The 14,299-nt window shown below is 49.8% G+C and overlaps 1 long non-coding RNA gene across 1 annotated transcript; it reads left to right on the top strand.

The window, feature by feature from the left end:
- The first annotated feature begins 1,419 nt into the window (after positions 1-1,419).
- On the top strand, positions 1,420-14,105 carry LOC117088709. The gene is made up of 3 exons (XR_004439288.1): positions 1,420-1,439; positions 5,153-5,160; positions 13,964-14,105. It is a non-coding gene; the product is annotated as an uncharacterized LOC117088709 (long non-coding RNA).
- Positions 14,106-14,299: the final 194 nt, after the last annotated feature.

The following is a 14,299-nucleotide window of genomic DNA, read 5'->3' as shown; positions in this document are numbered from 1 at the left end:
CGGCCGCCCGACCCCAACCCCGGGTCCTCAGAGCAGCGCCTAGCCTGTGTGGCAGAAGATGGGGCTGCGCTCGCCCCTGCAGCGCGGAGCTCCGAGCTCACAGCTGGCGCGGGACGCCCCTCCCCTCCGGGCCCCGTACTCACCCACTGGCATGCAGAAGCCCGCGCGGCGGTCGCAGCGCCCTCTCCCCGCCAGCCCCTCAAGCCAACCGCGCGTCCAGGAGCAGCGCGTTCCGGAGCACGCGTTCCAGAGCACCGCCTTCCAGGAGCGTCGTTCCAGGAGCAGCGCGTTCCAGGAGCAGCGCGTTCCAGGAGCAGCGCGTTCCAGGAGCAGCGCGTTCCAGGAGCAGCGCGTTCCAGGAGCAGCGCGTTCCAGGAGCAGCGCGTTCCAGGAGCAGCGCGTTCCAGGAGCAGCGCGTTCCGGCTCTACGGAAGGCGCGGAAAACCGCGCGCCCGCCCGCCTCCTCCGTGGCTCCCGCAGTCTTCTGCGCCTCCAGCCAGCACAGCACTAGCGCCCCCGAGCCAGGCGCCAGCTGCACGGGTCGTGCCATGCTTTCGCGGGCGGCCAGGAGCCCGCAACCCAGGGCCTCCGCAAGTGCAGCGGCTGGGACGCCGCTCCCTAGGCGGGAGGATCGGCCGACTTCGCGTGGCGCTGGCTGCAGGGGCAACGGAGCTCCAGGGGGCGGGGCTGACTGAGCGTGGCTGGCCGGGGTGTGGTGGCCCCGCTTTGGCCGGCCGAGCGCTCTGGAAGGGTTTCCAGAGCCCAGCGTTTGGCTTAGTTGTCCACACCTGAGCAGCAACTCTGCTACCTGGCAACGCCCTGGACTTCCAGCCGCCTAGAGGTCCCGAGCTACCCTTCCCCCAGGGGCGCACTCTGGGGCTTTTCCAAGTCCCGGGCGCCCCGAAGCTCCTTGGAGAGCTTGGCTGGCTGCATCCATCCGCCCTGTGAACTACAGGGCGAGGAGTTCCCAGGGCTGGGAGACTCGCCTTCCACCTGGCTTTGGGGCCATTCCAAGTGAGAGGCCAGGAGGAAGAGCCTGAGGTGCTAGCGGGCTGGGGTCGTGGAGTGTGGGGGTTGAGCAGGAAACCTAGGTTTGAGTCTCAGTTCTGCGCCTAAGCTAGTTGTTTCTATTTTCATATTTTGAGGCAGGGTCTTCCTGTGTTGCACAGGCTAGAGTGCACTGAGTTCTGGGCTCAAGCGATCCTCTCGCCTCAGCCTCCCAAGTTCGGACTACAGGCGCCGGCCACAGCTCCTGGCCTGCTCCTAACGTGTTCACGCAAGTTGTTTCCCTTCTCTGGCCCTCAGAAATGTCCCAGCTACTATTTCACACCATAATAAACTGAGGACCCTTTCATCCATGACTTTCTGAAGTTCTAGGATCTGATCCCGCCCCGGAGATATCCCATACTCTTGAGTGCTGAGGAAAAGAGAATGGAGAGGTGCCACACTGACTGGTGAGGCGCAGTGGTGATAGCGTAGGATTCTGCCCTGGGTTAGATGTGAACATTCTTTTTTTTTTTTTTTTTTTTACTTTGGGCTCAAAGTACACAGAAGAAGGAGACTTCTAAGAAAGTGTGAACATTCTGAAAAGACGGACACTGTCCTGCCCCAGAAGCACCCAGGGGCAGAGGGAAAGCTTGTGATGTGTGGCGGCAGAATGTGACCCATGCCTCAAAGCAGTGAGGGCCAGTTCAGACTGAGGACCCAGACTGAGGCCCAGCGGGAGGACTCCTTGAGAAAAAAAAAAAAAATTTGAAAACACAACATGCTAAAAGAAGAGGAGGGGCCAGCGCGATGGCTCACGCCTGTAATCCCACACTTTGGGAGGCCGAGGTGGGCGGATCACAAGATCAGGAAATGGAGACCAGCACGACCTACAAGGTGAAACTCCGTCTCTACTAAAAATACAAAAATTACCGGATGTGGTGGCATGCGCCTGTAATCCCAACTACTCAGGAGGCTGAGGCAGGAGAATTGTTTAAACCCGGGAGGCAGAGGTTGCGGTGAGCCGAGACTGTGCCATTGCTTTCCAGCCTGGACAACAAGAGCAAAACTCCATCTCAAAAAAAGAAAAAAGAAAGAAAAAAAAAAAGAACCCTTGAGGAAGATTGAGATGGCTTATCCTGGAGAAGAGGGAATGGGATGTGGCCAGTGCCTTACAATGAACTGAGGGAGTGACCCCAAGAGCACCCCATATGGAGGAAACTTGCCTGAGCTTATGGAGACTAGACTCCAAGATGTCTCTGAGGCAATGCAGTCAGGACCATTGCAGGGCCTTTCTGAGCCAACACAGAGCTTTGGAGCTTGGTGGTTGGTGGAGGTGGAGGAGTAGCCCTCCACATCAGTACCCCATGGCCGCAGGTACCAAGGTAACCATCATGAGCATCAGGGCGCGTTTCCCCATTTTCTGGTGCTGGGAGTCAGATTTTATTTGGTTTAGAAAACTCAACTTGAGGGCCGGATGCGGTGACTCACGCCTGTAATCGCAGCACTTTGGGAGACCGAGGTGGGTGGATCACGAGGTCAGGAGATCAAGACCATCCTGGCTAACACGGTGAAATTCCGTCTCTACTAAAAAATGTAAAAACTTAGGCAAGTATGGTGGCAGGTGCCTGTAATCCCAGTTACTTGGGAGGCTGAGGCAGGAGAATGGCATGAACCTGGGAGATTGAGCTTGCAGTGAGCTGAGATTAAGCCACTGCACTCCAGCCTGGGTGACAGAGCAAGACTCCATCTCAAAAAAAAAAAGAAAAAAAGAAAAGAAAACTCAACCTGAGGCCCTGAGGCCAGGCGCAGTGACTCACACCTGTAATCCCAATACTTTGAGATGCTGAGGCAGGAGGATCACTTGGGCCCGAAGTTCAAGACCAGCTTGGGCAAGATAGTAGACTCCCATCTCTACAAAACTATTTTTAAAAGATAGCCAGGCATGGTGGTGTGTGTCTGTAGTCCCAGCTACTCGGAGGCTGAAGTGGGAGGATCTCTTGAACCTGGGAGGTCGAAGCTGCAGTGAGCTGTGATCTCACCACTGTGCTCCAGCCTGGGCCACAAAGTGAGACCCTTTCTCAAAATAAATAAATAAATAAATAAATAAATAAATAAATAAATAAATAAATAAAAAGGAAAGAAAAGAAAACTAAACCTGAAGGGAAACAAATTCATACCTGTTTTGTTATAACCTCTACAGAAGATAAATTGGACCTCTTTACACTCATGTCTGCCTCGTACCTTCCTAACTAAGGCAATCTGTTTTTCACACTCTGGAACCTAGCCTAAACCCTTTTAGCTTCATTTCCACTTCTGTCAATGCTCTCCTCCTAGTTCACACCAAGGACCTCATGCTCCTGCCGCACAGTACACACCTTCCAAGAGCACATGCTCCCACCATCTTTGCTCACATTGCTTCTGCCTAGAAGGCCTTTGCCCCTTTCCACCAGGTATTATCCTACAAAACCCAGCTCATAAAATCTGTGACACATACAGAAAGATTTCATTTGCTGTCCCAGATGTTGTTAACCCTTTTAACTTTTAGCCCTCTTAGCTTGTCTGATAAGAGCTATAATATTTTAGTTACCTGTCTCATCAGACAACCTGAGATTCCTTGAGGGCCCTGACACTGAACCCAGTGTCGGGCACAAGGATTTGTTCAACCTGAGTCAAATCAAATTTAATTAGTACTTGATACAAAATAATACTGCTTTTGCTGCTTTCTCACTAGCCTGGTGTTACCACACACAAGAGTATGTCTGGTTTACAGGGTGAATCACTCGGTTATCCAGTAGTCAATGGCCAGCATATAGCCTCAAGGAACAGGTCTCCTCCCATACCCAGACATCTAGATGTCAGTAGTTTCTCTGGAGTCTGTTTATAGCACATATGTACTCAGGATGATGTTTGGATTCACAATCTCATTTTTTTCATACCGAAATTCATAGGCTAAAGTTCCCTTCCCTTAACTCAGACAAGCCTTGACACTTAAAGCTGATTTAGAAAGCATTTCCTATCTGGATTATCTTTATTAGGACCATTTCCTCTTCTACAGCACCTTTCTGCCCCTTACCCAGGAAGCAAACAAACAAACCTGGAGACACTTCTTTCTAGTTCTCAAAAGGAAATGTGAGGCTTTGCTAAACAACTATGTTGACTCAAAGGAGGTGAGGGACAGGGGATGTTAAAGAAAAGTAGACAAGACCGGGTGCGGTGGCTCATGTCTGTAATCCAAGCACTTTGGGAGGCCGAGGTGGGTGAAGGGTCCAGAGATCGAGACCATTCTGGTGAAATGGCCAACATGGTGAAACTCCATCTCTACTAAAAAATACAAAAATTAGCTGGCCGTGGTGCCATGTGCCTGTAGTCCCAGCTACTCAGGAGGCTGAGGCAGGAGAATCACTTGAACCCGGGAGGTGGAGCTTGCAGTGAGCCGAGATGGCACCACCGCACTCCAGCCTGGCGACAGAGTGAGACTCCGTTTCAAAAAAAATAAAAGAGAGAAAAGGAGATGAGGGCAGGAAATGTTAAAGAAAAAGCGATTTGTGACACTTGCTAAAGATGGTACCAGGAAGGCTGTATTCAGGCAGACCATGGTGATAAGTATAGGGACTACTGCAATGGGGTCTGGCAGTGGGGGAGGGAGGGGACTCAATTCCCCTCTTGTCCAACAAGGAAAGTTACTAAGAGGAAACATCGGGGTAAGCAGGATTCTATTTTCTTTCTTTCTTTTTGAGACAGGGTCTCGCTCTGTCACCCAAGCTGGAGAGCAGTGGGGCTATCTTGGCTCACTGCAACCTCTGCTTCCTGGGTTCAAATGATTCTCCTGCCTCAGTCTCCTGAGTAGTTGGGATTACAGGCCCACACCATCAAGCTTGGCTAATTTTTGTGTTTTTGATAGAGAAGGTATTTCTCCATGTTGGCCACGCTGTTCTTGAACTCATGACTTCAAGTGATCTGCCCACCTCGCCCTCCCAAAGTGCTGGGATTACAGGTGAGCCACTGCACCTGGACTGTTAGTGAAATCCTTGTTAGAACAACTCGACAAAATTCTTGCTGAAAGCAGGACAGGGTAAGAAGATAGTGAGGGTGGTCAGATATTGAGGGTAGGGGGTTTTCACTAAATTGACAAGATTCTTGCTCAAACTGGATTCCACAAGGACAGAGAGGGAAGTTCAGTGTGAGGCCTAGTCAGAAGGGACTCAGAGAAGTTCGACTAAAGTTTTGATCAACGGAGACTTTGTTAGGAAAGGACATTTAATACCTTTTTAAAAAATTTCTTCCATTTGGCTGGGCACAGTGGCTCACACCTGTAATCCCAGCACTTTGGGAGGCCGAGGTGGGTGGATCACCTGAAGTGAGGAGTTTGAGACCAGCCTGGCCAACATAGAGAAAACGCCTCTCTACTAAAAATACAAAAAAATTAGATGGGCATGGTGGTGGGCACCTGTAATCCCAGCTACTCAGGAGGCTGAGGTAGGAGAATTGCTTGAACTCTGGAGGTGGAGGCTGCAGAGAGCTGAGGTCATGCCACTGCATTCCAGCCTGGGTGACAGAGCAAGACTCTATCTCAAAAAAAAGAAAAAAGAAAAAAATAATTCATTTGCTTTGTCTTTGCAATGGTCAGTGGCAAGAGTCCAAATATATATTTATATATTTATAGGAGAAAAAAAGATTCTTAGTTGGAATAGAGAAAAGTTGACTACTAGAAACCCTTTTCTTGCAGGGAGCAGGGGTAAGGTCTAGTTCTGTCACCCAGGCTGGAGTACAGTGGTGCAATCTTGGCTCACTACAGCCTCGACCACCGAGGCTGAAGTGATCCTCCCACCTCAGTGATCCTCCCACCTCAGTCTCCCAAGTAGCTGGGACTACAGGCACGCCACCAGCATGACTAGCTAACTTTTGTTTTTGGGTATTTTTTATAGAAGCAGGGTCTGTATAAATCTTTTTTTTTTTCTTTTTGGAGACAGAGTCTCACTCTGTTGCCCAGGCTACAGTGCAGTGGTATAATCTCGGCTCACTGCAACCTCTGCCTCCCAGGCTCAAGCCATCCTCCCACTGCAGCCTCCCTAGTAGCTGGGACCACAGGCATGTGCCACCATGCCCGGCTGATTTTTGTATTTTTTGTAGAGACAGGGGGGTCTCACTTTGTTGCCCAGGCTGGTCACGAACTCCTGAGCTCAAGTCATCTGCCTGCCTCAGCCTCACAAAGTGCTGGGATTACAGGAAAATCCTTTGATTCTGAGGTGAGGAGCCAGTTCACACTTCCCAGTACTCTGACTTTTCCCACCTTCTTAAAAGAACAAATACCCATGAAGCATTTAAAACATTCCATAATGTTTGAGGAGGATTGATTGAGGATTGGAATAATGATCATTATGTTAACAGAAATTATTTCTGGGTGGTGAGATTACAAGCAATTTTCTTTATTTATCTGAGCTTTCCTATACTTTCCAAAAATTCTACAACAAAGAAAGGCCTCAATAATTTTTGGTTTGAAAGGAGTTAAGGCAGCTGGCTCTCCTGCACTTGGGGCCATCAAAACCAGTAAGTTTTCTAACCAAAATGAGGAGACCCCACCATTCTATCACCCCATTGGACTTGGGGTCAAAGGACAGGTCTCAAAGCCTAAAAATATTACCTCCTTGAAAGAATGCTGGAGCCCCAGTCTGTCAAGAATGTTTGCAACCAAGCACTCTGGCACAAGAGCAAGTTAGCAAAATTCTTATTAATTGAAACATGGAAAATCAGACTGACCCTTCTGGCTATCAAAAAAGAAAAAGAAAAAAAGAAAGAAGAAGAAGAAAGTATGAAAGCCTAAGGCAAGATGACAAACCTAGTTTCAGGATTATAAAGGAGAAATCACTTCTCTTCAGTTGTGTTATAACAGAGGGTGTAAAGCTGGGCCTCATATCCCACTCTTTACATGCAAATCCCATCAAAAATGAGCTGGCTGCACTCCAGGTGCCCAGATCTCAAAGGAACTCTGTTTCCAATGAAGCCCCTGTCCTCTAGCCCCAACTTTCTCTTTTCTCTGCTTTCTTATGGGAGAAGGAGAGAAAGGATGCCTTGGATCTCTTTCCTTTTACCCTGAAATTGGTTGAAAAACAAACTGCTGCTTTCTCCCTTCTCACATTGCACCTATTACCAATTGTTTTTTGAGACTGAGTTTCTCTCTTGTTACCCAGGATGGAGTGCAATGGCGTGATCTCGACTCACTGCAACCTCTGCCTCTTGGGTCAAGGGATTCTCCTGCCTCAGCCTCCCTAGTAGCCTGGAATACAGGTGCTCGCAACCACACCGGGCTAATTTTTTGTATTTTTAGTAGAGACAGAGTTTCACCATGTTGACCAGGCTGGTCTCAAACTCCTGACCTCAGGTGATCCACCTGCCTTGGCCTCTCAAAGCACTGGGATTACAAGTGTGAGCCACTATGCCCAGCCCTATTACCAATATTTTTTTTTTTTTTTTTTTTTTGAGAGGGAGTCTCGTTCTTTCACCCTGGCTGGAGTGCCATGGTGCAATCTCAGCTCACTCCAACCTCCACCTCCCAGGTTCCAGCTATTCTCCTGCTTCAGACTCCTGAGTAGCTGGGACTACAGGCGTGTGCCACAATACCTGGCTAATTTTTTGTATTTTTAATAGAGATGGGGTTTTACCGTGTTAGCTAGGATGATCTCAATCTCCTGACTTTGTGATCCACCTACCTCGGCCTCCCAAAGTGCTAGGATTACAGGTGTAAGCCACGGCACCAGGCCTCGAGACCAAAACTTTTACATGATACCCACAATACTCTGGCTAAATGTCATAGAAAAAAACTGGGTCCACCCCCATCTCACAGTAAAGGCCAGTTGGAGAGCCTAGACTTCCATCCTTGCCAGGTTGTAAAGATGTATCCCCAATTGTCCTCATGTGCCACCCAATTTATGCAGTGGTGATGGAGAAGGCACAGTGGGGAGCACTTCATCCTGGACAGTGTCAGAGGAGACCACATGGGGAGCTCGGACTTCTAATGTTACCAGCTGAGATAGAAATTCAAGCTCCCTATGGGGAGAACTCCACTCCATGCCCCACTGCCCCAGGTAGTGTCAGAGACAGCCTAGTGGAGTGAGGACTTTGACCACAGCTCTGCAATAACAAGGCCACCCTCTGCAGTGTCAGTGGAGGCCGCGTGGAAAGCAGTAACAAGGAGCCCTTCTACTTCCCAGCCAAGGTGGTACCAGCAGAGGCCTAGTGGAGAGCCTGAACATCTCTCCCCACCCAGAGGCACCAATACCTCCCCACTTATCTCTCCTTTCACTGTTAAGGATGCCTGAGTGGAAAACCTGGACTTCCACCCTGATCTGGCAGTAAAAAGGTGGCAGCCATTTTCTCCCACTAGAGCAGTGTCAGGGATTTGAGTGGTATTGGCTTAAATAACAGATTTAAATAAAATCCAGAGTTTTATAATATCAAAATGTCCAGGTTTCAATTACAGACCACTTGTCGTAGAAAAAACCAGGAAGATCTCAAAGTGAACAAGAAAAGACTCTGGCTGGGTGAAGTGGCCCATGCCTATAATCCCAGCACTTTGGGAGGCCAAGGCGTGCGGATCACTTGAGACCAGGATTTCAAGACCAGCCTGACCAACATGGCGAATCCCTGTCACTACCAAAAAATACAAAACTTAGCATGGTAGCGTGTGCCTATAATCCCAGGTACTTGGGAGGCTGAGGCATGAGAATCACTTGAACCGGGGAGGTGGAGACTGCAGTGAGCTGACGTCGTGCCACTGCCTCCAGCCTGGGCAATAGAGTGAGACTCTGTCTCAAAAAAAAAAACAAAAAAAGGAAAAAGAAAGAAAGAAAAAAAGAAGGACAGACACAAACACAGGCATGGCACAGATGTTAGAGTGATCTGACAAAGACTTATGTCAGAGGCGTCTGAACCTAAGGAACTCCATCTTGAATAGAGGCTGAGTAAAATAAGGCTGAGACCTTCGGGGCAGCATTCCCAGGAGGCTAGGCATTCTAAGTCACAGGATGAGGTAGGAGATCAGCACAAGATACAGGTCACGAAGATCTTGCTGATAAAACAGGTTGAGGTCAAGAAGCCAGCCGAAACCTGCCAAAACCAAGATGGCCATGAGGGTGACCTTGGGTCATCCTCACTCCTCATTATATGCTAATTACAATGTATTAGCATGCTGAAAGACACTCCCACCAGCACCATGACAGTTTACAGATGCCATGGCAATGTCAGGAAGCTACCCTATATGGTCTAAAAGTGGAAGGAAAAAATTTTTTAATTAAATAAGTAAATAAATAAGTAAAAGGGGGAGGAATCTTCAGTTCTGGGAATTACCCACCTCTTTCCCAGAAAACTCATGAATAACCCACCCCATGTTTAGCACATAATTGAGAAATAACTGTTAAGTATCCTTAGTCCAGCAGCCGTGTTGCTGCTTTGCCTATAGAGTAGTCGTTGTTTCTTTCTTTACTTTCCTTATAACCTTGCTTTCACTGTACTCTATGGATTGGCCTTGAATTATTTCCTGCATGATATCCAAGAACCCTGTCTTGGGGTCTGGATCAGGACCCCATTCCAGTAACCCTTATAGCAGCCATCATAGAAACACTTCAGTGAGCGATTAAGAACCTGATTGTGCCAGGCAAGTTGCCTGTAGTCCCAGCTACTGGGAAGGCTGAGGAAGTGGGATCACTTGAATCCTGAAGTTCAAGACCAGCCTGGGCAACACAGAGAGACCCTGTCTCTAAGCTACAACAACAAAAACACACTTGAGGCTGGGCATGGTGGCTCATGCCTGTAATCCCAGGACTTTGGGAGGCTGAGGCAGGCTCGATCATGAGGTCAGGAGATCAAGACCAGCCTGGCCAACATGATGAAACCCTGTCTCCACTAAAAATACCAAAAATTAGCTGGATGTGGTGGCGGGCACCTGTAATCCCAGCTATTCAGGAGGCTGAGGCAGGATAATCGCTTGAACCCGGGAGGCAGAGGTGGCAGTGAGCCAAGATGGCACCATTGCACTCCAGCCTGGGTGACAGTGTGACTCCATCTCAAAAAATAAATAAAATTAAAAAATAAAAACACACTTGAGACAAACAAAAATTAGGCTGCTCTGTCTATGGAGAAGCCATTCTTTTGTTTTTTTACTTCTCTAATAAACTTGCTTTCCCTTTATGGTCTCAGCCCAAATTATTTCTTGCATGAGATCCAAGATCTGTCTCATGGGGTCTGGATATGGACCCCTTTACCATAACATTTTCCTGGCCAGCCACAACATGATGATACTGGAGAGACCCTTGACCCAAAGGAAAATCGTCTGCGCAGCAGACTCAAGGTGTACATCAGAACCCAGGTTGATCTTCAGGCCCCAGATCGACACCAGGTAATAGGTGGACATCAGGCCACTGGAGGATATGCAGGTGCCAGGTGGATATCTAGCTCTAGGTGGAACCCCCAGGCCTCAGGAAGACATCAGGGACCAAGTAGTCACCCATGCCCTAGAAGAATATCCTGGACACATGCAAACAACAGGCCCCAGATGCACACTTAGGCCACAAGTAGACATTAGGCCTGAGGTGGACATCAGGCTCTAGGTTGACACCCAGGCCCCAGGTGGACAAAAAGTCCCAAGTAAACTCCAGGTCCAGCTGAACATCACTTCCCAGGTGGTCTCCCAGACCCCAGGTGGAAATCAGGCCCCAAGTGGACATAAAGTCTCAGGTGGATAAAAAGGCCCCTGGTGAACATCAACCCCTAGGTTGCCACCCAGGGCCCAGGTGAACACGAGGCTTCAGATGAAAACCAGGTCCAAGGTGGACATAGGCCCCTGACAGACAACAGGTCTCAGGTGTATAGCTAAGCCCCAGGTTGCTACTAGTTTCCCGGAGAATATCCAGGCCTATTAGGACACTCAGACCCCAGGTGGATATAGGCCCCAGGTGGACATCGGGGTCAAGTGGACACACAGGTTCCAGGTGTATATCAGGCCCCAGGTATACACCATTTTTCTGGTACATAAGGTGTACATCAGGCTCACAGGTGGACACCCAGGCCCCATATGGACACCAGCCTACAGGTGAGCATCAGGCTCCAGGAGGATACCCAGGTGTCAGGTAGCTATCAAGCCCTAACAGGACACCAGGCCCCAGGTGGACATCAGGGCCCAATTGGCATTCAGGTTCTACGTAGACACCCAGGCCTCAGGTAGCATCAGGGCCAAGGTGGATACTAGACTCTAGATGGACATCAGGCCCTAGTTGGACACTAGGCCCTAGGTAGACACCTGGGACCCTGGTGACCATCAGGTCCCAGATTAACTCCAGGTCTTAGGTGAGCATCTGGTCCCAGTTGGATATCAGCCCCCAGGAGCACATCCGTCCCCAGGTGGATATCAGCTTCTAAGTTGACATCAGGCCACAAGTGGACACTGGGCTTGAGGTGTACATCAGGCCTCAGATGGACACCCAGGCCTCAGGTGTACACCAGGCTCAGGTGGAAATCAAGGCACAGGTAACACCATGCCCTAGGTGGTTACCTATGCTTCAGGTGGACATCAGACCCCAGGTGGACACCTGGGCCTCAGGTGGTCATCAGGCCCTAGGTGGAAACTCAGGCCGCAGGTGCACATCACGCTCCAGATGGACACCCAAGACCCAAGTTGATATCCAGGTTCCAGGTGGGCACTGGGCCCCAGATGAACATCAGGCCCCGGGGTGGGCTCCAGGTAACATCAAGCCTCAGGTAGATAGTCCTCAGGTGGAAATAAGGGCCCAGTTCGACACCACACCCTGGGTGGATACCTAGGTCTCAGGTGGATGCATAGTCTCCAGTTTAACATCAGGATCCAGGTGGACACCCAGGCCCTAGGTGAACACTGGGTCTAGGTGGACATTAGGCCCCAGTGGACAACCAGCCTTAACATGGACATCAGGCCCTAGGTAGACAGCAGTCCAAGGGCACATGAGGCTCCAGGTGAACACCGGTCCCCAGGGACACCTTGTCCCCAGGTGAACACCAACACCAAGGAAGACATCCCCTCCACCTGGACACCATTCCCAGGTGTATACCTAGGCCCTATGGAGCACCAGGCCCCAAGTGAGTACATAGATCCTGGTGGCCATTAGGCACCAGGTTGACACCCAGGGCTTAGGTGGACATGAGGCCCCAGATGAATACTAGTCCCCAGGTGGATATATCCCCCCATACATCGGTCCAAGGTTCATACTCATCTTCAGGTAACACTAGGCCCCAGGAAGACACCAGACCCCAGGTGGATACCAGGCCCTAGGCACACCAGTCTGCAGGTGGACAGCAGGCCCCCAAAGGACATTATGCCCATTATACCCCAGGTTGACACCTAGGCTCCGGTGGACACTAGGCTATAGGTGGTTATCCATGCCCCAGGTGACATCAGCTTTAGGGGAATTCCTAGTCACCATCTGAACATCAGGCCACAGGTGGATGCCCAGGCTCTTGGTGAATATCAGGTCTCACATGGACATCAGGCACCAGGTGAACATCAAGCCCCAAGTTGATACCTAGGTTCCTGGTGAACATCAGGACCCAGGTGGCACTCAGGCCCTAGAAGAACACTCAGGCCAAAAGTGGAAATCAGAACATATGTGGACACTCAGGGCCCAGGTGGCTACCAGGCCCCAGGGAAAACTACAGGCTCCAAGTGAACACCTGGCCCCAGGTTCCAGGTAGACACTGGAATCCAAATCAGCACCAGGCCCCAGATGGACACCTAGACCTGAGGTGAACATCAGACCCCAGAAGATCGTCCGGCCCGAGGTGAACATCAACCCCCTGTGGTACCAAGTCCCAAGTGGATATCAGGCCCCAGTTTGACTTCAGTCCTGGGTAGATACCTAGCCTCAGGTGGATATCCAGTCTCTAGGTAAACATCAGGCTCCAGGTGGACCCAGGCCCTAGCTGACTGGGGACTAGTGTTCACATGGGGCCACATGTCCATCTGGATGCTTGTGTCAACTTGGGGCCTGATGTACATCAGATGCCAGTGTTCATTTGTAGCCTGATGTCAGCCTGGGAGCTGGTGTTCGCTGGAGGGCTGAAATCCTCCTGGTGCCTGATGTCCAACTTGGGACTTTGTTTCCACCTGGAGACTGATGCCTACCTGGGACCAGATGTCCAGCTGGAGCAAGATGTCTACCTGTAGCCTAGAACTTCACCTAAGGCTTGATGTTCCCCGGGGCCTATGCATCTACCTAGGGACTTGTGTCCAGGTGGGGCCTGAGGTCCATCTTGGGCCTGGAATTAACCTGGGAGCTGATGTCCACCTGGGGCCTGGGTGTTCCCAGGGACTTGGGTCCATCTGGCCCCAGTAAACATCAGCCTGGGCCTAGTTGTCCATTTAGAGACTGCAGTTTTCACTTAGGCCTGAAGATCACCTGGTACCCAGGTGTCCACCTGGGACATCAGGCACTAGTTTACACCCGGGCCCCAAGTGAACATAGGCCCTAAGAGAACTCCAGACCATATTTAAACATCAAGTCCCAGGTGGAATGCCCAGGCCCCATGTATACACCAGGCCCCAAGTAAACAGTGCGCCCTGAACATCAGCCCAAGGTTGACACCCATACTACAGGTGGATATCAGGCCCCAGATGAACACCTATGCTTCAGGTGTTCATCAGTCCCCAGGTGAACATAGGCCGAGATGGACATCAGGGCAGGTGCACATCTGGCTCCAGGTAAACATCAGGCCTTAGGTGGATAATCAATCCCCAGGCGGACATCAGAGGCCAAGTTGACACAAAAAATTCCCAGGGTGTCACTTCCCAGTGGACATCCAGGCTCCAGGTAATACCCCAGCCCACCATAACCTAACCACCATACCGAGAAATGGTAGGTCTAAATACCATCATGCTCATTGCACACAAAAGGAGCTTAGCTATTTTATTCAAAACACAACTTCATTATCACTCTGAGCAGCAATGTACAGAGAGGAAAAGAAAAACCAGCCTCAAGGAATCCATCCAAAATGAGTTAGATATTATAAGGGACAGAAATCCCCAAATGAAATGTTATAGTTGACTTAGAATAGTCTTTAAAATCCATTAATTTCTTGCATGTTTGATCCAAACATTATTTCCAGAGACTGAACCTAGAAAGGTATTACTTAAGACTGGAAGTCTTGTTCTGGTCTGGATCCCACACTATTGAACATCTGTAGGTACTACACCACATTATACATAGCACTGGCATGACCTGTGCATTTAATTTTCTAATACTTGTTCATCTCTGGCATACTTTATATATAGATATATATTACATATGACATA

The sequence above is a fragment of the Trachypithecus francoisi genome, unplaced genomic scaffold (genome assembly GCF_009764315.1).
Source record: "Trachypithecus francoisi isolate TF-2019V2 unplaced genomic scaffold, Tfra_2.0 Contig00781, whole genome shotgun sequence".
NCBI classification, from domain to species: Eukaryota; Metazoa; Chordata; class Mammalia; order Primates; family Cercopithecidae; genus Trachypithecus; species Trachypithecus francoisi.
Note: the sequence above shows the minus strand (reverse complement) of the source record. Positions and strands in the feature narration are given on the sequence as shown.